At 49.4% G+C, this 21485-nt stretch overlaps 1 protein-coding gene across 4 annotated transcripts in view; it reads left to right on the forward strand.

Moving 5' to 3' along the window:
• LOC144592184 (teneurin-3-like) overlaps positions 1 to 21485 on the forward strand; it is a 2027615-nt gene that overhangs the window by 1893587 nt on the left and 112543 nt on the right. The window lies entirely within an intron of this gene.

Below are 21485 nucleotides of genomic sequence, written 5' to 3' on the forward strand. Positions count from 1 at the left end.
TCTGGACTCCCCCAACTGTACGGATTTGCTGTACAGTCATACCAATAACAAGCAACAGGACACACAAAATACATTTTAACATGAACATCCGCCACAGTGACTCCTCCACATTCCTCACTGTGATGGAAGGCGAAGAAAAGTTCAATCTCTTCCCTTCTTTGCTTTCGAGCCTTCCATTGTCGGGGCCTCGAGCCTTCCGTTGTGGGGGGCCTCGAGCCTTCCATTGTCGGGGGTCTCGAGCCTTCCGTTGTCGGGGGCCTCGAGCCTTCCGTTGTCGGGGGCCTCGAGCCTTCCGTTGTCGGGGGCCTCGAGCCTTCCGTTGTCGGGGGCCTCGAGCCTTCCGTTGTCGGGGGCCTCGAGCATTCCGTTGTCGGGGGCCTCGAGCCTTCCGTTGTCGGGGGCCTCGAGCCTTCCGTTGTCGGGGGCCTCGAGCCTTCCGTTGTCGGGGGCCTCGAGCATTCCGTTGTCGGGGGCCTCGAGCCTTCCGTTGTCGGGGGCCTCGAGCCTTCCGTTGTCGGGGGCCTCGAGCCTTCCGTTGTCGGGGGCCTCGAGCCTTCCGTTGTCGGGGGCCTCGAGCCTTCCGTTGTCGGGGCGATCTCGGCTCCCGTAGCCGGCGCGGTCCGGCCCTCCGCGTCGGGGCGATCAAACTCCCGCATCATGGGGGGAATCTCAGTTCCCCCACGCCGGCCGATCGGACCCCGGGTCGGGGCTGGTCGAAACCTTCTGCGGCTTAGAGCTTCCCGACATCGGTCTCTACCCGAGACGGCGAGCTCCTCGATGTTGAAATCCGCAGGCCGCGGTTGGAGCGTCGATCCCAGGCAAGGGATCGCAGGATCCGATGGTAAGTCCACGCCCCTTGGTGGGGCTCAAAGTCACTCAAAGCGACGTTTGGGGTCGAGACCCTTCGGAAGACTACACCCATTGTATGGTGTAGGCTTCAGAAGGGTCTCGACCCGAAACGTCACCCATTCCTTCTCTCCAGGGATGCTGCCTGACCCGCTGAGTTACTCCAACATTTTGAGTCTATCTTTGCGGGAGGTAAGGACATGGATGGAGTAAGGACTGGAGCACCTGGTGCAGCAGGGAGAACTTAGTTTCAGTTCAGTCTCAGTTTGAATTGAATACGTTTATTGGCCAAGTATGTGCACACACAAGGAATGTGCCTTGGTGCTCCGCTCGCACGCAACAACACGACATACGGTAAACAATTAAGAATAAAGCATAAAGCATAAATTTGAGGCCAGTTCATTGGCTATATTTAGGAGGGAGTTAGATGTGGCCCTTGTGGCTAAAGGGATCAGGGGGTATGGAGAGAAGGCAGGTACAGGTTACTGAGCTGGATGATCAGCCATGATCATATTGAATGGCAGTGCAGGCTCAAAGGGCCGAATGGCCTACTCCTGCACCTATTTTCTATGTTTCTAAAACATTAAGATTAAAACATTATACTTTAAACATGGAGAACATGGATGAAATAAAATACCAGAGCAAAAGGATGCTAGTTTATTGTCACGTGTACCGAGGTACAGTGAAAAGCTTTTGTTGCGTGCTAACCAGTCAGTGGAAAGACAATACATGATTACAATCGAGCCGTCCACAGTGTACAGATACGTGATGAATAACGTTCAGTGCAAGCGATCCCCTGGACGTGGGTCGACTTCGGTTGTCGTGGGTTGCCGCCTGTGTGTGCGTGGGTTGTTGTAGGTGCGGTCGTAGGTGGACGTCCTAAGTCGTGACGATTGGGTCGCCGGTTGTCGGTAGCTTGCCGTGGCTTCACCTCGACTAGGCGGTGGGTTGTTGTAGAAACATAGAAAATAGGTGCAGAAATAGGCCATTCGGCCCTTCGAGCCTGTACGCACCGCCATTCAATATGATCATGGCTGATCATCCAACTCAGTATCCCGTACCTGCCTTCTCTCCATACCCCCCTGATCCCTTTAGCCACAATGGCCACATCTAACTCCCTCTTAAATATAGCCAATGAACTGGCCTCAACTACCTTCTGTGGCAGAGAATTCCACAGACTCACCACTCTCTGTGTGAAGAAATGTTTTCTCATCTCGGTCCTAAAAGACTTCCCCCTTATCCTTAAACTGTGACCCCTTGTTCTGGACTTCCCCAACATCGGGAACAATCTTCCTGCATCTAGCCTGTCCAACCCCTTAAGAATTTTGTAAGTTTCTATAAGATCCCCCCTCAATCTTCTAAATTCCAGCGAGTACAAGCCGAGTCTATCCAGTCTTTCTTCATATGAAAGTCCTGCTATCCCAGGAATCAACCTGGCGAACCTTCTCTGTACTCCCTCTATGGCAAGAATGTTTTTCCTCAGATTAGGAGACTAAAACTGTACGCAATACTCCAGGTGTGGTCTCACCAATACCCTGTACAACTGCTGCAGAACCTCCCTGCTCCTAAACTCAAATCCCCTCGCTATGAATGCCAACATACCATTCGCTTTCTTCACTGCCTGCTGCACCTGCATGCCTACTTTCAATGACTGGTGTACCACGACACCCAGGTCTCGTTGCATCTCCCCTTCTCCTAATCGGCCACCATTCAGATAATAGTCTGCTTTCCTGTTCTTGCCACCAAAGTGGATAACCTCACATTTATCCACATTATACTGCATCTGCCATGCATTTGCCCACTCACCTAACCTATCCAAGTCACCTTGCAGCCTCCTAGCATCCTCCTCACAGCTAACACTGCCCCCCAGCTTCGTGTCATCCGCAAACTTGGAGATGTTGCATTCAATTCCCTCGTCCAAATCATTAATATATATTGTAAATAGCTGGGGTCCCAGCACTGAGCCTTGCGGTACCCCACTAGTCACTGCCTGCCATTCTGAGTATTCATACTCTTTGCTTCCTGTCTGCCAGCCAGTTCTCTATCCACATCAATACTGAACCCACAATACCGTGTGCTTTACGTTTGCATACTAATCTCTTATGTGGGACCTTGTCGAAAGCCTTCTGGAAGTCCAGATATAACACATCCACTGGTTCTCCCTTATCCACTCTACTAGTTACATCCTCGAAAAATTCTATAAGATTCGTCAGACATGATTTGCCTTTCGTAAATCCATGCTGACTTTGTCCGATGATTTCACCACTTTCCAAATGTGATGCTATCACATCTTTAATAACTGATTCTAGCATTTTCCCCACTACCGATGTTAGGCTAACTGGTCTATAATTCCCCGTTTTCTCACTCACTCCCTTTTTGAAAAGTGGGGTTACATTAGCTACCCTCCAGTCCTCAGGAACTACTCCAGAATCTAAAGAGTTTTGAAAAATCGTAACTTGTCGTAGACGTTGTCGTGGGGAGGGGGGTCCAGTCGCCGGTTTTTCGGTGACCTGCTACGACTATTGCAGTCGCCGGCAGTCGCCTAAAAAACCGCCTAAGTGGGGCAGGCCCCTTAACACTGTGCCATCAGTGTGTACCATGGTGAAGGAGTTCAAGACAAGGGTCACACTTGAAGTGCAAAGGGGTAAACCACTTCAGATTGGGTGGTGAACCTGTGTAAAGTAAATTGGCTGTTAGGGAGGACAAAGTGGGTAGTTATAGGCTTCACGTCAAGAGTTGGAAGATGAGCTAAGCTGAATGCCTGAGGGAATGTGCCGAGATCACCACTGTTTTAATTTAGGAACAGGAGATTGCAAAAGCAGGAAATCATTTGAAAACAAATCATTAAATATATTCGAGGAGGAATTAGATTTTATTCTCAGGGCTAGAGTGATCAAGGGACATGGGAAGAAAGCTTGAGAATGTAGAAACGAGGAACTGCTGATACCTCTCGCTGCCTCGGCAAGGCCAGCAGCATAGTCAAGGACCAGTCTCACCCCGGTCACTCCCTCTTCTCCCCTCTCCCATCAGGCAAGAAGTACGGGTACTATCTTAATATTTAAGGACATATTTGGACAGGTACATGGATTGGATGGCTTTAGATCTGCACCGATCAGCCAAAACATTATGACCTGATGAACCAAAACATTATGCCCACCTGCCTAATAGGCAGCAGGGTGCGATGCACTGTGTATTGTGACACATTCCTCCCGTGACCACCATTGACATTTTCTGTGACTTGTGCCACAGTCGACCTTCTGTCGGTTCGGACCAGACGGGATAGCCTTCGTTGCCCTCGCGCATCGATGAGCCTTGGGCGCCCAACACCCTGCCTGTCGCCGGTTTGTGGTTTGTCCCTCCTCGGACCACTGTCGGTAGGTACTCACCACTGCTGACCGGGAGCACCCCACAAGCCTTGCCGTTTCACAGATGCTCTGACCCAGTCGTCTGGCCTTAACAATTTGGCCCTTGTCAAAGTCGCTCAGGTCTTTACTCCTGCCCATTTCTCCTGCATCCAACACGTCAACTTCAAGAACTGACTGTTCACTTGCTGCCTAATATATCCCACCCCTTGACAGGTGCCATTGTAACAAGATCATCAATGTTGTTCACTTCGCCTGTCAGTGGTCATAATGTTTTGGCTGATCGATGTATATGGATCAAATGCAGACAGGTGGGCCTAGTGTAGATAGGACAAGTAGATTCAGGGACAGTTTCTACAATCAAGTTTACAGACACATGATAAAGGGAATAACATTTAGTGCAAGATAGAGTCCAGCAAAGTCCGATTAAAGATAGTCCGAGGGTCACCAATGAGGTAGATAGTAGTTCAGCACTGCTCTCTGGTCTGAAGAAGGGTCTAGACCCGAAACGTCACCCATTCCTTCTCTCCTGAGATGCTGCCTGACCCGCTGTGTTATTTCCCTACACTGCTCTCTGGTTGTGGTAGGATGGTTCAGTTGCCTGATAACAGCCGGGAAGAAACTGTCCCTGAATCTGGAGGTGTGCGTTTTCACACTTCTGTACCTCTTGCCCGATGGGCCGGGGTGAGACTGGTCCTTGATTATGCTGCTGGCCTTGCCGAGGCAGTGTGAGGTGTAGTTGGATTTTATACCCATGGATAACAAGCCATCTGGTGAATTTGATTCATGAGAGGAATATATCGGAAAGACGCACAGAGTCTCTTGCTCAGAGTAGGGGAATCGAGAACTAGAGGGCATGGGTTTAATGTGAGGGGGAGGGGGAAGATTTAATAGGATTCTGAGGGGTAAATGTTTGATGCAAAGTGTGGTGGGTGCATGGAATGAGATGCTGGAGGAGGTAGTTGAGGCAGGTGCTATTGCAGCATTTAAGAAACAGACAGGTACATGGATGGGACAGGTTTGAAGGGATAGGGACTAATTGCAGGCAGGTGGGACTAGTGTAGATGGGGCATGTTGGTCGGTCTGGGTGAAGGGCCGTATCCACACTCTATCACTCTGTGACTCTTTTGGAAATTTACACCGTCTCTATGGATTCTGGACAAATGGACTGAGGCAAGATTAGGGCGGTCACAACAGTGGCGCAGCGGTAGAGTTGCTGCCTCACAGCGCCAGAGACCTGGGTTCGATCCCGACTACGGGCGCTGTCTTTACGGAGTTTGTACGTTCTCCCCGTGACCCGCGTGGGTTTTCTCCGAGATCTTCGGTTTCCTCCCACACTCCAAAGACGTACAGGTATGTAGGTTAATTGGCTGGGCAAATGTAAAAAAAGAATTGTGCCTAGTGTGTGTAGGATAGTGTTAATGTGCGGGGATCGCTGGGCGGTGCGGACCCGGTGGGCCGAAGGGCCTGTTTCCGCTCTGTATCTCTAAATCTAAAATCTAAAAAAAATATCTAAATCTTCGGTTTCCTCCCACACTCCAAAGACGTGCAGGTTTGTAGGTTAATTGGCTTGGTTATAAATGTAAAAATTGTCCCTAGTGGGTGTAGGATAGTGTTAGTGTGCGGGGATCGCTGGTCGGCGCGGACCCGGTGGGCCGAAAGGGCCTGTTTCCACGCTGTATCTCGAAACTAAACTAAACTAAAGTTAAAACACACAGATAAATGTGTTTGACCAGCAGAGGAATCGTCCGGGAATATTCTCAAGGGTTTTCATGATCACTCACCACTTGCCATCAATCTTCTGGTGCTGTCATGGTGACTGATTGGTAGTTGCTCTGGTGGCACCTCCTTCTCATTGATCTGGGCCTAACTCAAATTCAATCACCCGAAATTCCAAGCTAAATGTTTTCTAAATTACAACAGTAACTGCACTTAAGTGGGATATTGACTGGGAAACGCCTTGATATTTCCTGGTGTGCACAACACTATACAAATCTCTGGTTGTGGTAGTGTGAACTGTGAGGAGGATACTATGAGGTTGCAGGGTGACCTGGACAGGTTGTGTGAGTGGACGGATGCATGGCAGATGCAGTTTAATGTGTATAAGTGTGAGGTAATCCACTTTGGTGGTAAGAATAGGAAGGCAGATTATTATCTGAATGGTGTCAAGTTAGGAAAAGGGGGCGTACAACGAGATCTGGGTGTCCTAGTGCATCAGTCACTGAAAGGAAGCATGCAGGTACAGCAGGCAGTGAAGAAAGCCAATGGAATGTTGGCCTTCATAACAAGAGGAGTTGAGTATAGGAGCAAAGAGGTCCTTCTGCAGTTGTACAGGGCCCTAGTGAGACCGCACCTGGAGTACTGTGTGCAGTTTTCCAAATTTGAGGATGGACGTCCTTGCTATTGAGGGCGTGCAGCTTGGTTCACAAGGTTAATTCCCGGAATGTCATATGATGGAAGACTGGAGCGACTAGGCTTGTATACGCTGGAATTTAGAAGGATGAGAGGGGATCTTATTGAAACATATAAGATTATTAAGGGGTTGGACACGTTAGCGGCAGGAAACATGTTCCCGATGTTGGGGGAGTCCAGAACCAGGGGCCACAGTTTTAGAATAAGGGGTAGGCCATTTAGATCGGAGATGAGGAAAAACTTTTTCACCCAGAGAGTTGTGAATCTGTGGAATTCTCTGCCTCAGAAGACAATGGAGGCCAAAGCTCGGGATGCTTTCAAGAGAGAGCTGGATAGAGCTCTTAAAGATAGCGGAGTCAGGGGGTATGGGGAGAAGGCAGGAACGGGGTACTGATTGTGGATGATCAGCCATGATCACAGTGAATGGCGGTGCTGGCTCGTAGGGCCGATTGGCCTCCTCCTGCACCTATTGTCTATTGTCTGTTGTCTAAATCGGGATCAGACCATTTGGATAACATGCACTGAGTCTGCATGGAGTCTCTTGTCCAGAGTAGGGAATCGAGAAACAGAGGGCATAGATTTACAGTGAAGGATAAAAGATTTAATAGGAATCTGAGGGGTAACCTTTTTACACAATGGGTGGTGGGTGTATGGAGCCAGCTGCAGGAGGAGGTAGTTGAGGCAGGGACTATCGCAACGTTTAGTGTAATTCAGAGCTACAGCGCAGAAACAGGAACCTTCAGCCCACCGACCATCGATCCCCGCACGCTAAATATCCTACACACACTAGGGACAATTCACAACTATACCAAGCCAATTAACCTACAAACCTGTGCGACTGGGGAGTTTTGGAGGAAACCGAAGATATCGGAGAAAACCTAGGCACTGTCCGTATAGACAGCACCCGTAGTCGGGATGGAACCCGGGTCCCTAGTGCTGCATTCGCTGTAATAGACAATGACAATAGGTGCAGGAGGAGGCCATTCGGCCCTTCGAGCCAGCACCGCCATTCAATGTGATCATGGCTGATCATTCTCAATCAGTACCCCGTTCCTGCCTTCTCCCCATACCCCCTGACTCCGCTATCCTTAAGAGCTCTATCTAGCTCTCTCTTGAATGCATTCAGAGAATTGGCCTCCACTGCCTTCTGAGGTAGAGCATTCCACAGATTTACAACTCTCTGACTGAAAAAGTTTTTCCTCATCTCATTTCTAAATGGCCGACCCCTTATTCTTAAACTGTGGCCCCTGGTTCTTGACAGACGGCGCCCGTAGTCGTGATGGAACTCGGGTCCCTGGTGCTGCATTCGCTGTAAGGCAGCAACTCTACCGCTGCGCCACCGTGATCGCCAATAAGCAATCAGACAGGTTCATGGATAGGACAGGTTTTAAGGGATATTGGGCGGTCACGGTGGCGCAGCGGTAGAGTTGCTGCCTTACAGCGAATGCAGCACCAGGGACCCGGGTTCCATCCCGACTACGGGCGCTGTCTGTACGGAGTTTGTACGTTCTCCCCGTGACCTGCGTGGGTTTACTCCGAGATCTTCGGTTTCCTTCCACACTCCAAAGACATGCAGGTTTGTAGGTTAATTAGCTCTGTAAAATGTAAAAATTGACCCTAGTGGGTGTAGGATAGTGTTAGTGTGTGGGGATCGCTGGTCGGCGCGGACCCGGTGGGCTGATCGGGCCTGTTTCCGCGCTGTATCTTTAAACTAAACGTGGGCAGGTGGGACTAGTGTAGAAGGGGCATGTTGGTCAGTGTGGGCAAGTTGGGCCGAAGGGCCTGCACCCACGCTGTGTGACTCTATCACTCTATGCAATGACGATCTCATACAGACACCTTCAGGGTACGATAATTCTAACTAAAACGAGGAAAGAATATACTCAAAGGTAGACACAAAATGCTGGAGTAACTCAGCGGGACAGGCAGCATCTCGGGAGAGAAGGAATGGGTGACGTTTCGGGTCAATAGACAATAGGTGCAGGAGGAGGCCATTCGGCCCTTCGAGCCAGCACCGCCATTCAATGTGATCATGGCTGATCATTCTCAATCAGTACCCCGTTCCTGCCTTCTCCCCATACCCCCTGACTCCGCTATCCTTAAGAGCTCTATCTAGCTCTCTCTTCAGGGGAGGGGGCAGGACAAATGTCTAGACTGAAGAAGGGTCTAGTCTGTAGAAGGGTCTCGACCCAAAACGTCACCCATTCCTTCTCTCCCGAGATGCTGCCTGACCCGCTGAGTTACTCCAGCACTCTGTGAAACGTCACCTATCCATGTTCTCCAGAGACGCTGCCTGACCCGCTGAGTTACTCCAGCATTTTGTGTCTACCTTCAATTTAAACCAGCATCTGCACTTCTTTCCTCTAGAGAGAACATACTCACCCAGCTATTTCAGAATCCCACGTTAATTATTGGGATTCAGGGGCTGTTGACATACTTGGATTGGATTTGAGTGCAGATTGTATTTGTGTGTTAGCGGCTTCTAAATTAATGTTGCAGTCAAGTGCCTTACTTCAAACAACCTGCCCCATCTGGGTCTGTTTGTGCTGGAGAAACCAGTCCACAGAGCAGGCAGCACGGGAATTATAAAATCGACAGCACTGAAGCGGGGAAAAGGAAGGTAATAACAGAAGTCTAATTCCTTTGCATTAGAGTGATTGAGATCATTTTTCGTGGGATTGAGTTCAGGAAAACTCTGAAGAGATTGACCGTTTTTAGTGAACACTCAACATTTCCATTGCATTATTAACACCTTATCTTGATCGGGAAGGTTAATTGACATATTTCACTGCCTTTGAATACGTTCGCCTTCGTTTGAGAAAACTCTTCCAAGTGGGGCGGTCACGGTGGCGCAGCGGTAGAGTTGTTGCCTCACAGCGCCAGGGACCCGGGTTCCATCCCGACTACGGGCGCCGTCTGTACGGAGTTTGTACGTTCTCCCCGTGACCTGCGTGGGTTTTCTCCGAGATCTTCGGTTTCCTCCCACACTCCAAAGACGTGCGGGTTTGTAGGTTAATTGGCTTGGTGTAAATGTAAAAATTGGCCCTCGTGGGTGTAGGATAGTGTTAGTGTGCGGGGATCGCTGGGCGGCGCGGACCCGGTGGGCCGAAGGGGCTGTTTCCGCGCTGTATCTCTAAACTAAACTAAACATCCTTCCTGCATCGTACCTGGGTGGCCATGTTAGAATATTATAAGTTACGAAGAGATAAAACAGAGAACTTAGAACAGCACAGCAGGGGAACACCATTTACAGACAATAGGTGCAGGAGGAGGCCACTCGGCCCTTCGTGCCAGCACCGCCATTCACTGTGATCATGGCTGATCATCCACAATCAGTAACCCGTGCCTGCCTTCTCCCCAGCGACCAGCGATCCCTGTACTCTAACACTATCCTACACACACGAGGAACAATTTACAATTTTACCCAAGCCTGTTAACCTACAAACCTGCACGTCTGTGGAGTGTGGGAGGAAACCGGAGCACCCGGAGAAAACCCACGCAGGTCACGGGGAGAACGTACAAACTCCGTACAGACAGCGCCCGTAGTCGGGATGGAACCCGGGTCTCTGGCGCCGTGAGGCAGCAACTCTACCGCTGCGCCACCGTGCCGCCCTGCATTGATTAGAATACAGGAAAATGATGGTTGATCTTCTCGAGGTGTGCGAGATCATGAGGGGAGCAGACAGGGTGAATGCACAGAGTCTTGTACCCAGCGTAGGGGAAATCAAGATGCAGAGGACATACGTTTAGGTGAGAGGAGGAAGATTTAATATGAATCTGAGGGGGTAACCTTTTCACTCAGAAGGGTGGTGGGTGTATGGAACGAGCTGCCAGAGGAGGTAGTTGAGGCAGGGACTATCGCAACGTTTTAAAGTTGCGTGGATAGGAAAGGTTTAGAAGGATACTAGACCCTCTCCTTCCCCCCTCCCCTCTCCCCCTCCCCTCTCCCCTCCCTCCTCCCCTCCCCCCATTCCCTACCCCCCACCACTCCATCCCCCTCAATCCTCCTTATCCTCCCTACTTCCCCCTCCCTCCCTCCATCCTTCCACCTCCCTCCCTCCCCCCCTCCATCCTTCCACCTCCCTCCCCCCCTCCATCCCTAGGAGATAGATTTAAACTTTAAAATGTGAATAACTTTAAAAATATAACACCGGTTTCAATGAAACTTCTTCCATTAGCACCAAAGGGACGACGGTGAGTAAGATGGGCCTAACATTCATATCATATAGAATCATATCATATACAGCCGGAAACAGGCCTTTTCGGCCCTCCAAGTCCGTGCCGCCCAGTGATCCCCGCACATTAACACTATCCTACACCCACTAGGGACAATTTTTACATTTACCCAGCCAATTAACCTACATACCTGTACGTCTTTGGAGTGTGGGAGGAAACCGAGGATCTCGGAGAAAACCCACGCAGGTCACGGGGAGAACGTACAAACTCCGTACAGTGCAGCACCCGTAGTCAGGATCGAACCTGAGTCTCCGGCGCTGCATTCGCTGTAAAGCAGCAACTCTATCGCTGCGCTACCGTGCCGCCCTTGTCGCGCTATCGTGTACCGTTTTGGCTGTAGTTCAGGAACAAACAAACAAACAAACAAACAAACGAGAGTTATAGCATATAGATGGGCCAAATGCGGGCAACTGGGACTAGCCTAGATGGGGCACGTTGGCCTGGACAAGTTGAGCCAAAGGGCTTGTTTCCATGCTGTATGACTCTATAATGGGCCAAATCACCCACCCCAGTTTTCACAAGCTCCTGTTCCTGAATTAAAACAGTGGTGAGATCTCAACACAATCTCTCAGGCATTCAGTTTAGTGCAACTTCCAAATCTTCAGTCTGAAGAAGGGTCTCGACCCGAAACGTCACCCATTCCTTCTCCCCTGAGATGCTGCCTGACCCGCTGAGTTACTCCAGCATTTTGAGTCGCTTGATATCTCGCAAGGCTCAGTGCTGGGACCCCAGCTATTTACAATATATATTAATGATTTGGACGAGGGAATTGAATGCAACATCTCCAAGTTTGCGGATGACACGAAGCTGGGGGGCAGTGTTAGCTGTGAGGAGGATGCTAGGAGGCTGCAACGTGACTTGGATAGGTTAGATGAGTGGGCAAATGCATGGCAGATGCAGTATAATGTTGATAAATGTGAGGTTATCCACTTTGGTGGCAGGAACAGGAAAGCAGACTATTATCTGAATGGTGGCCGATTAGGAGAAGGGGAGATGCAACGTCATGGGTGTCATGGTGCACCAGTCATTGAAAGTAGGCATGCAGGTGCAGCAGGCAGTGAAGAAAGCGAATGGTATGTTGGCATTCATAGCGAGGGGATTTGAGTATAGGAGCAGGGAGGTTCTGCTGCAGTTGTACAGGGCATTGGTGAGACCACACCTGGAGTATTGCGTACAGTTTTGGTCTCCTAATCTGAGGAAATACATTCTTGCCATAGAGGGAGTACAGAGAAGGTTCACCAGATTGATCCCTGGGATGGCAGGACTTTCATATGAAGAAAGACTGGATAGACTCAAGATTCAAGATTCAAGATTCAAGATTCAAGATATCTTTATTTGTCATCCAAAAAACAAGTTTTTTGGACGAAATTTCGTCACCCACAGTCCAACAATAAGAGCAATAAAATAAGCAAATTACACAACCCCAACCAACACAAAACCCCCCAAAAAGAAACATCCATCACAGTGAGTCTCCTCCAGTCCCCTCCTCACTGTGATAGAAGGCCAGAATGTCTTTTTCTCTTCCCCTGCCGTCTTCTCCTACGGTCAGGCTGTTGTCGTTGCCATGTTCCAGGCTGCGCCGGACGGTGAAATGTCCGCAACGGAATTTAGAAGATTGAGGGGGGATCTTATAGAAACTCACAAAATTCTTAAGGGGTTGGACAGGCTAGATGCAGGAAGATTGTTCCCGATGATGGGGAAGTCCAGAACAAGGGGTCACAGTTTAAGGATAAGGGGGAAGTCTTTTAGGACCGAGATGAGAAAGTTTTTTTTCACACAGAGAGTGGTGAATCTGTGGAATTCTCTGCCACAGAAGGTAGTTGAGGCCAGTTCATTGGCTATATTTAAGAGGGAGTTAGATGTGGCCCTTGTGGCTAAAGGGATCAGGGGGTATGGAGAGAAGGCAGGTACGGGATACTGAGTTGGATGATCAGCCATGATCATATTGAATGGCGGTGCAGGCTTGAAGGGCCAAATGGCCTACTCCTGCACCTATTTTCTATGTTTCTATGAAACGTCACCCATTCCTTCTCCCCAGAGATGCTGCCTGTCCCGCTGAGTTACTCCAGCATTTTGTGTCGCGTGATATCCCTTGATATGGCTCCCCTACAACAAGAACCCACTCTTTCCTCCTTACCAGCCAATTTATTTTTGCGTTCCCTGTTGCAGGAGGTTAGGAAATAAAGGGATATTAGTGCCACGAGCAGTGAGACAAATTGTATTATTCATGACATCCTTAACATTCCTTTAGTGTGGAGATTACTCCAACTTTCTGTGATGGCCTTGTGAAAAAGCCAGGCACAGAGGCTGCAGTAAATTGGCTCCAAGGTGGTGTTAATCTATATATAGCATTGCAGTTCCAGTCTTCGTCTTTAAGCAATCAATACGTCTTCAAATCTGCGCGGCGCGCTGGGAATGGACAATGTGCGAGAGAGAGAGAGAGAGAGAGAGAGAGAGAGAGAGAGAGAGAGAGAGAGAGAGAGAGAGAGAGAGAGAGAGAGAGACGTGCTGGATGAAGCCTTCAAAAATGGAATGAGGGGGAAACAAATCTTCAAATGCTGTGCCACATCAATCAGACGTTAGCTCCATGCCGGGAGATTTTCATTAAACACAGTGCGCTGGCGAAGTGATTAACCGGATTGATACACAGCGCTGGGCACTTTGAAGGGAAGCGCGGAGAAACAGGAGGATTCGAGTTACTTTGAAAACGCGGCAAATGAAATTTAATGCACTGCAAAGCCCAAAGTGCAGAAAAATGTCGCAGTCAGAGGCCAATAATGATTAAAAAGCAGGAAATAGATCTGAGGCAACAACACTGTTAAAAATACCCATTATTATTGTTGTGCGGAGTATTGTGCGCAGATTCAGAGACAGTTTCTTCCCCTGTGGTTATCAGGCAACTGGGCCGTTAGGAGCGGCACGGTGGCGCAGCGGTAGAGTTGCTGCCTCACAGCGCCAGGGACCCGGGTTCTAGGGTTGCCAACTGTCCCGTATTAGCCGGGACATCCTGTATTTTGGGCTAAATTGGTTTGTCCCAAACGGGACCGCCCTTGTCCCGCAGGAGGAGGCCATTCGGCCCTTCGAGCCAGCACCGCCATTCAATGTGATCATGGCTGATCATTCTCAATCAGTACCCCGTTCCTGCCTTCTCTCCATACCCCCTGACTCCGCAATCCTTAAGAGCTCTATCCAGCTCTCTCTTGAATGCATTCAGAGAATTGGCCTCCACTGCCTTCTGAGGCAGAGAATTCCACAGATTCACAACTCTCTGATTGAAAAGGTTTTTCCTCATCTCAGTTCTAAATGGCCTACCCCTTATTCTTAAACTGTGGCCCCTTGTTCTGGACTCCCCCAACATTGGGAACATGTTTCCTGCCTCTAACGTGTCCAACCCCTTAATAATCTTATACGTTTCGATAAGATCTCCTCTCATCCTTCTAAATTCCAGTGTATACAAGCCTAGTCGCTCCAGTCTTTCAACATATGACAGCCCCGCCATTCCGGGAATTAACCTAGTAAACCTACGCTGCACGCCCTCAATAGCAAGAATATCCTTCCTCAAATTTGGAGACCAAAACTGCACACAGTACTCCAGGTGCGGTCTCACTAGGGCCCTGTACAACTGCAGAAGGACCTCTTTGCTCCTAACAACCGCAGAAGGACCTCTTTGTCCCGTATTAGGCCAGGACACTGCAGGCCCGGACACAGCAGGCCTCGACACTAGGCCCGGACACTGTACTAGGAAAAAAACTGCAGATGCTGGTTAAAATCTGTGTCTAACTTCTGGCCCCGGCGTTGTCTAACGGAGGTCGCTTCCCGGCACGGGCGGCTGCCATTGGTGGAGCGGGAGCACGTGGCCGCTGGCTGGGTGAGGTCATGTGGGGCGCGGGGCGGTGACGTGACCTTGTCCCTTATTTGTGAGTGAGATAGTTGGCAACCCTACATGTGGGTGCTGTCTGTACGGAGTTTGTACGTTCTCCCCGTGACCTGCGTGGGTTTTCTCCAGGAGCACCGGTTTCCACCCACACTCCGAAGACGTGTAGGTTTGTAGTCTAAATGTGTGGGAAGGAACTGCAGATGCTGGTTTACGCTGAAGTTAGACAAAACAAATGCTGGATAGAAGGAATGGGTGACGTTTTGGGTCGAGACCCATCTTGAAACTAACGTTTCGAGTCGAAATCCCATCCATTCCTTCGCTCCAGTGATGCTGCCTGTTTCTTAGATTTTAGATTTAGATTTTTTTTAGATTTAGAGATACAGCGCGGAAACAGGCCCTTCGGCCCACCGGGTCCGCGCCGACCAGCGATCCCCGCACACTAACACTATCCTACACACACTAGGGACAATTTTTACATTTGCCCAGCCAATTAACCTACAAACCTGCACGTCTTTGGAGTGTGGGAAGAAACCGGAGATCTCGGAGAAAACCCACGCAGGTCACGGGGAGAACGTACAAACTCAGTACAGACAGCGCCTGTGGTCAGGTTCGAACCTGAGTCTCCGGCGCTGCATTCGCTGTAATGCAGCAACTCTACCGCTGCGCCACCGTTGAGTTACTCCAGCATGTTGTGTCCATCTTCAGGTTTGTATGCTAATTTGCTGCGGTAAAATTGCAAATGGTTCCTTGTGTGTGTGGTGATTTCTGGTCGGCGCAGATTAGCTGGGCTGAAGGGCAGATTCCGTGCTGTATCGCTAAACTAAACCAAATGTACACCTCAGATAGACACAAGATGCTGGAGTAACTCAGCGGGACAGGCAGCATCTCTGGAGAGAAGGAACGGCTGACGTTTCGAGTCGAGACCCTGATTCAGACTGAGAGAAGTCTAAAGGGGGGTCTCGACCCAAAAGTCAACCAATTCCTACTCTCCAGAGATGCCGCCTGACCCGCTGAGTTACTCCAGCACTCTGTGAAACGTCACCTATCCATGTTCTCCAGAGATGCCGCCTGACCCGCTGAGTTACTCCAGCACTCTGTGAAACGTCACCTATCCATGTTCTCCAGAGATGCTGCCTGACCCGCTGAGTTACTCCAGCACATTGCATCTGTCCTCAGTGTAGTTCCTTCCTACACATGCTCTGGGTTGGCCGTTAGTAACTCAATCACATGTAGTTCTCCCACTCCTGTGCAGGCGAGCGTAAGTCCCTGGGTTGCTCTTGGGTTCCGAGCATCCGTTTAAATCGAGTGGGGCAGTTTCCCGTTGGAGAAGCAGGCAAACGTTTCCTTTCAAATTGAGCGGAGCAGTAATCTGACACCGCAGATACAAATCCAATACCTCGGAAAGTAGGTTAACAGTGTTTCGCTAATGAGAGGCAGATGAACAGCTTGCCCGTAGGGGAGGCAATCTTGACTTCCCGATCCATTGCCTGTAAACGGTGACGCGGGGAATGATAAATGTACTGCACATTAATTGAGCTCCCCGCCGCCAGCCTGTGCAATTATCGTTAATCATTGCTGCCCACATGTAATGGTGCTGGGTGTTAAACATGTCACTAACATGTGCACTTTAGCAAAGAGATCGCTTGGGTTTGTTCACCATTTCAAACTCTGAACCCACCCCTTTAGCACCGGGTCATAGTTAGACACATAGAAACATAGAAAATAGGTGCTGGAGTAACTCAGCGGGTCAGGCAGCATCTCTGGAGAACATGGATAGGTGACGTTTCGGGTCGAGACCCCTCTTCGAGCCAGCACCGCCATTCATTGTGATCATGGCTGGTCATCCACAATCAGTAACCCGTGCCTGCCTTCTCCCCATATCCCTTGATGGGATAGTCCCAGCCTCAACTACCTCCTCTGGCAGCTCGTTCCGTACAGCTACCACCTTTTGTGTGAAAAAGTTATCCCTCGGATCCCTATTAAATCTTTTCCCCTTCACCTTAAACCTATGTCCTCTGGTCCATGATTCCCTTACTCTGGGCATCTACCCGATCTATTCCTCTCATGAAGTGTAGCAATTAATACCACTGTCAACATTAGGTGAACGCGGGTTTAAGTCAGTCCTGTGTCGCTGTAACTGAGTCCACATTACCTCAGTGTACACTTTTCCTAAGTTTAGAAATTAGACTGGAGTCATAGAGTCATCCAGCGTGGACACAGCAGATCTGAAGAAGGGTCTCGACCCGAAACATTACCCATTCCTTCTCTCCAGAGATGTACCTGACCCGCTGAGTTACTCCAGCATTCTGTGAAACATCACCTATCCATGTTCTCCACAGATGCTGCCTGACCCGCTGAGTTACTCCAGCACTCTGTGAAACGTCACCTATCCATGTTCTCCACAGATGCTGCCTGACCCGCTGAGTTACTCCAGCACTCTGTGAAACGTCACCTATCCATGTTCTCCACAGATGCTGCCTGACCCAAATGAAAGAAGGTAGTTGAGGCAGGGACTATCGCCATGTTTAAGAAACATTTAGACAGGGACGTGGAAAGGACAGGTTTGGAGGGATATGGGCCAAATGCAGGCAGTGGGACTAGTGTGGCTGGGACATGTTGGCCGGTGTGGGCAAGTTGGGCTGAAGGGCCTGTTTCCACGCTGTATCACTCTATGACTATATTGTGCTTGCTGATCGGGGACTTTTTGAAACATTATCGCTTGTGAAGTGTGGAGCAGGCAGCGACAAAATATAAATTCCGACTGCACCCAGGATCTGACATTCACAATACACCGATCAGCCAAAACATTATGCCCACCTGCCTAATATGCTGTTGGTCCTCCGTGTGCAGCCCCATACACAGCAGGGTGCGATGCACTGTGTATTGTGACACATTCCTCCCGTGACCACCATTAACATTTTCCGTGACTTGTGCCACAGTCGACCTTCTGTCGGTTCGGACCAGACGGGATAGCCTTCGTTGCCCTCGCGCATCGATGAGCCTTGGGCGCCCAACACCCTGTCTGTCGCCGGTTTGTGGTTTGTCCCTCCTCAGACCACTGTCGGTCGGTACTCACCACTGCTGACCGGGAGCACCACACAAGCCTTGCCGTTTCAGAGATGCTCTGACCCAGTCGTCTGGCCATAACAATTTGGCCCTTGTCAAAGTGGCTCAGGTCTTTACTCCTGCCCATTTCTCCTGCATCCAACACATCGACTTCAAGAACTGACTGTTCACTTGCTGCCTAATATATCCCACCCCTTGTAACAAGATAATCAATGTTATTCACTTCGCCTGTCACTGGTCGTAATGTTTTGGCCGATCGGTGTAAAGTCGGGCTTGGAACCGCAGTGTGGTTGTATAACATTGTGTGGGTGTTCCACACACCCGCTGGCAAGACCCTGGTTTCTCTGCCGTCTCTCAGCATGCCCACCCTAGTTTGAGCTTCACTATTTCTTTGAAGTTCCACGTGGAACAAGGTTTATCAATTATTTACTTTTTACGTTGCATCAGACTGAGAGCTATCCACAGCAGCCAAACACAAAGGATGGTTTCTGATCAAGGAATACCTCTATCGCCTCTGAAGTTCTTCTGTGATCAAGGGCACGACTTTTCTGAACGGTGGGATTAGTTTAGTTTAGTTTAGTTTACAAACACAGCGCGGAAACAGGCCCATCGGCCCCACCGGGTCCGCGCCGCCCAGCGATCCCCGCACTATCCTACACCCACTAGGGACAATTTTGTTTACATTTACCGAGCCAATTAACCTACAAACCTGCACGTCTTTGGAGTGTGGGAGGAAACCGAAGATCTCGGAGAAAACCCACGCAGGTCACGGGGAGAACGTACAAACTCCGTATGGACAGCATCCGTAGTCGGGATGGAACCCGGGTCTCCGGCGCTGCGTTCGCTGTAAGACGGCAACTCTACCGCTGCGCCACCGTGACCGCCCAAATGTTCAATGTTCTCCTTGTAACCGCGTGGGTTTTCTCCGGGTGTTCCGGTTTCCTCCCACACTCCAAAGTCGTGGAGGTTTTTAGGTTAATTGGCTTCTGTAAATGTACCCAGTGTGTAGGACAGAACTAGTGTGCGGGGATCGCTGGTCGGCGCGGACTCGGTGGGCCGAAGGGCCTGTTTCCGCACTGTATCTGTAAACTAAATACACTTCACACTGCCTTGGGAAAGTGGACAACAGGAAGATATTCAACAAGGTTCCACATGGTAGGCTGCTTTGGAAGGTTAGATCGCATGGGATCCAAGGAGAGATAGCTGAATGGACAGCAAATTGGCTCCATGGAAGGAAGCAGAGGGTGATGGTGGAAGGTTGCTTCTCGGACTGGAGGCCTGTGACTAGTGGTGGGCCTCAGGGCTCGGTGCTGGGCCCGTTAGTGTTTGTCATCTACATCAATGATTTGCATGAGAACATACAGGGAAAGATTGGCAAGTTTGCTGATGATACAAAGGTGAGTGGTTTTGCACAGAGTGAAGATGGTTGTGAACGATCGCAGCAGGATCTGGATCGATTGGCCAGGTGGGCGGAGGAATGGTTGATGGAGTTTAATGCAGAGAAGAGTGAGGTGTTGCATTTTGGGAAGTCTAACATGGGCAGGACCAAAGATACTAGAGGAGCAAGATGGACCACTCCGTTGAAATCGCCTATACTAGACAATAGACAATAGGTGCAGGAGTAGGCCATTCGGCCCTTCGAGCCAGTACCACCATTCAATGTGATCATGGCTGATCATTCTCAACCAGTACCCCGTTCCTACCTTCTCCCCATACTCCCTGACTCCGCTATCCTTAAGAGCTCCATCTAGCTCTCTCTTGAAAGCACTCAGAGAATTGGCCTCCACCGCCTTCTGAGGCAAAGAATTCCACAGAATACTGGTGTAGTACGCAAAGGAGTGTAACGTCCGCCATTTTGGTAGGCAAAACCCGCTGTTCGCTCTGCCTCTCGCAGTGTAATCAGTGTTGTGGGGGAACAGTATGTGTAATGATACCATTAAAATGCAGAAAATATCTCATCTATCAATTCACAGATTTTTGTTATTTTTCTTTTTAAATGTTTCTGCAAGTTTCTGCCCACTAAAATGGCGCCGTGACCTGCTACGGTTTTTAGGGTCGAGTGGTCTATTTTGCTCTGCTCTATTATCTTTGGGCAGGACTCACACATTGAATGGTGGGCCTCTGGGGAGTGTTGTAGAGCAGAGGGATCTTGGAGTGCAGGTGCATGGTTCCTTGAAGGTGGAGTCGCAGGTAGATAAGTCAAGTCAAGTCAAGTCAATTTTATTTGTATAGCACATTTAAAAACAACCCACGTTGACAGGTGGTCAAAAAGGCTTTCGACACATTGGCCTTCCATCAGACAGAGTATTGAGTATAGAAGTTGGGAGGTCAGGCAACAAATCTGCCGCTGCGTCACCATAACCGCCTCAATAATCAACGGAACTATAATGATATCATACCCAATGAGGGACTATGTATAAACACTGCTGTAATTTCTACATGGCGAAACCAAAATGTATAAAAATGGCCTTTATTAAAATCTGACAATGTGCGCTTTAACCACAAGTGATTTTTTTTCTATTACAAATCTCAAATTGTGGAGTACAGAGGCAAATAAATAAATGATGGGTCTTTGTCCCAAACATTATGGAGGGCCTTGTACACTGTGGACGGCTCAATTGTAAAAACGTATAGTCTTTAACCTGACTGGATAGCAAGCAACAAAAAGATTTTCACTGCACCTCGGTACATGTGACAATAATCTAAACAAACTAAACAGAATGATCTTGGAGATCTGTTCTGTTTGGAGAGCACTGTCGGTAGGTACTCACCACTGCTGACCGGGAGCACCCCACAAGCCTTGCCGTTTCAGAGATGCTCTGACCCAGTCGTCTGGCCAGAACAATTTGTCCCTTGTCAAAGTCGCTCAGGTCTTTACTCCTGCCCGCTTTACTTCTGCAGTTGTACAGGGCCCTAGTGAGACCACACCTGGAGTACTGCGTGCAGTTTTGGTTTCCAAATTTGAGGAAGGATATTCTTGCTATTGAGGGCGTGCAGCGTAGGTTTACTAGGTTAATTCCCGGAATGGCGGGACTATCATATGTTGAAAGACTGGAGCGACTAGGCTTGTATACACTGGAATTTAGAAGGATGAGAGGAGATCTTATCGAAACGTATAAGATTATTAAGGGGTTGGACACGTTAGAGGCAGGAAACATGTTCCCAATGTTGGGGGAGTCCAGAACCAGGGGCCACAGTTTAAGAATAAGGGGTAGGCCATTTAGAACAGAGATGAGGAAAAACTTTTTTAGTCAGAGAGTTGTGAATCTGTGGAATTCTCTGCCTCAGAGGGCAGTGGAGGCCAATTCACTGAATACATTCAAGAGAGAGCTAGATAGAGCTCTTAAGGATAGCGGAGTCAGGGGGTATGGGGAGAAGGCAGGAACGGGGTACTGATTGAGAATGATCAGCCATGATCACATTGAATGGCGGTGCTGGCTCGAAGGGCCGAATGGCCTACTCCTGCACCTATTGTCTATTGTCTATTTCTCCTGCATCCAACACATCAACTTCAAGGGCTCACTGTTCACTTGCTGCCTAATATATCTTGACAGGTGCCGTTGCAACAAGATAATCAACGTGATTCACTTCGCCTGTCAGTGGTCATAATGTTTTGGCTGATCGGTGTGTGTCGTAGTTTATGTTTAGTTGTGTATTATGTGGAGGGGGTGAGGTGTATCTGTGCT

Source organism: Rhinoraja longicauda, chromosome 3 (assembly GCF_053455715.1).
Source record: "Rhinoraja longicauda isolate Sanriku21f chromosome 3, sRhiLon1.1, whole genome shotgun sequence".
Taxonomy (NCBI): Eukaryota; Metazoa; Chordata; class Chondrichthyes; order Rajiformes; family Arhynchobatidae; genus Rhinoraja; species Rhinoraja longicauda.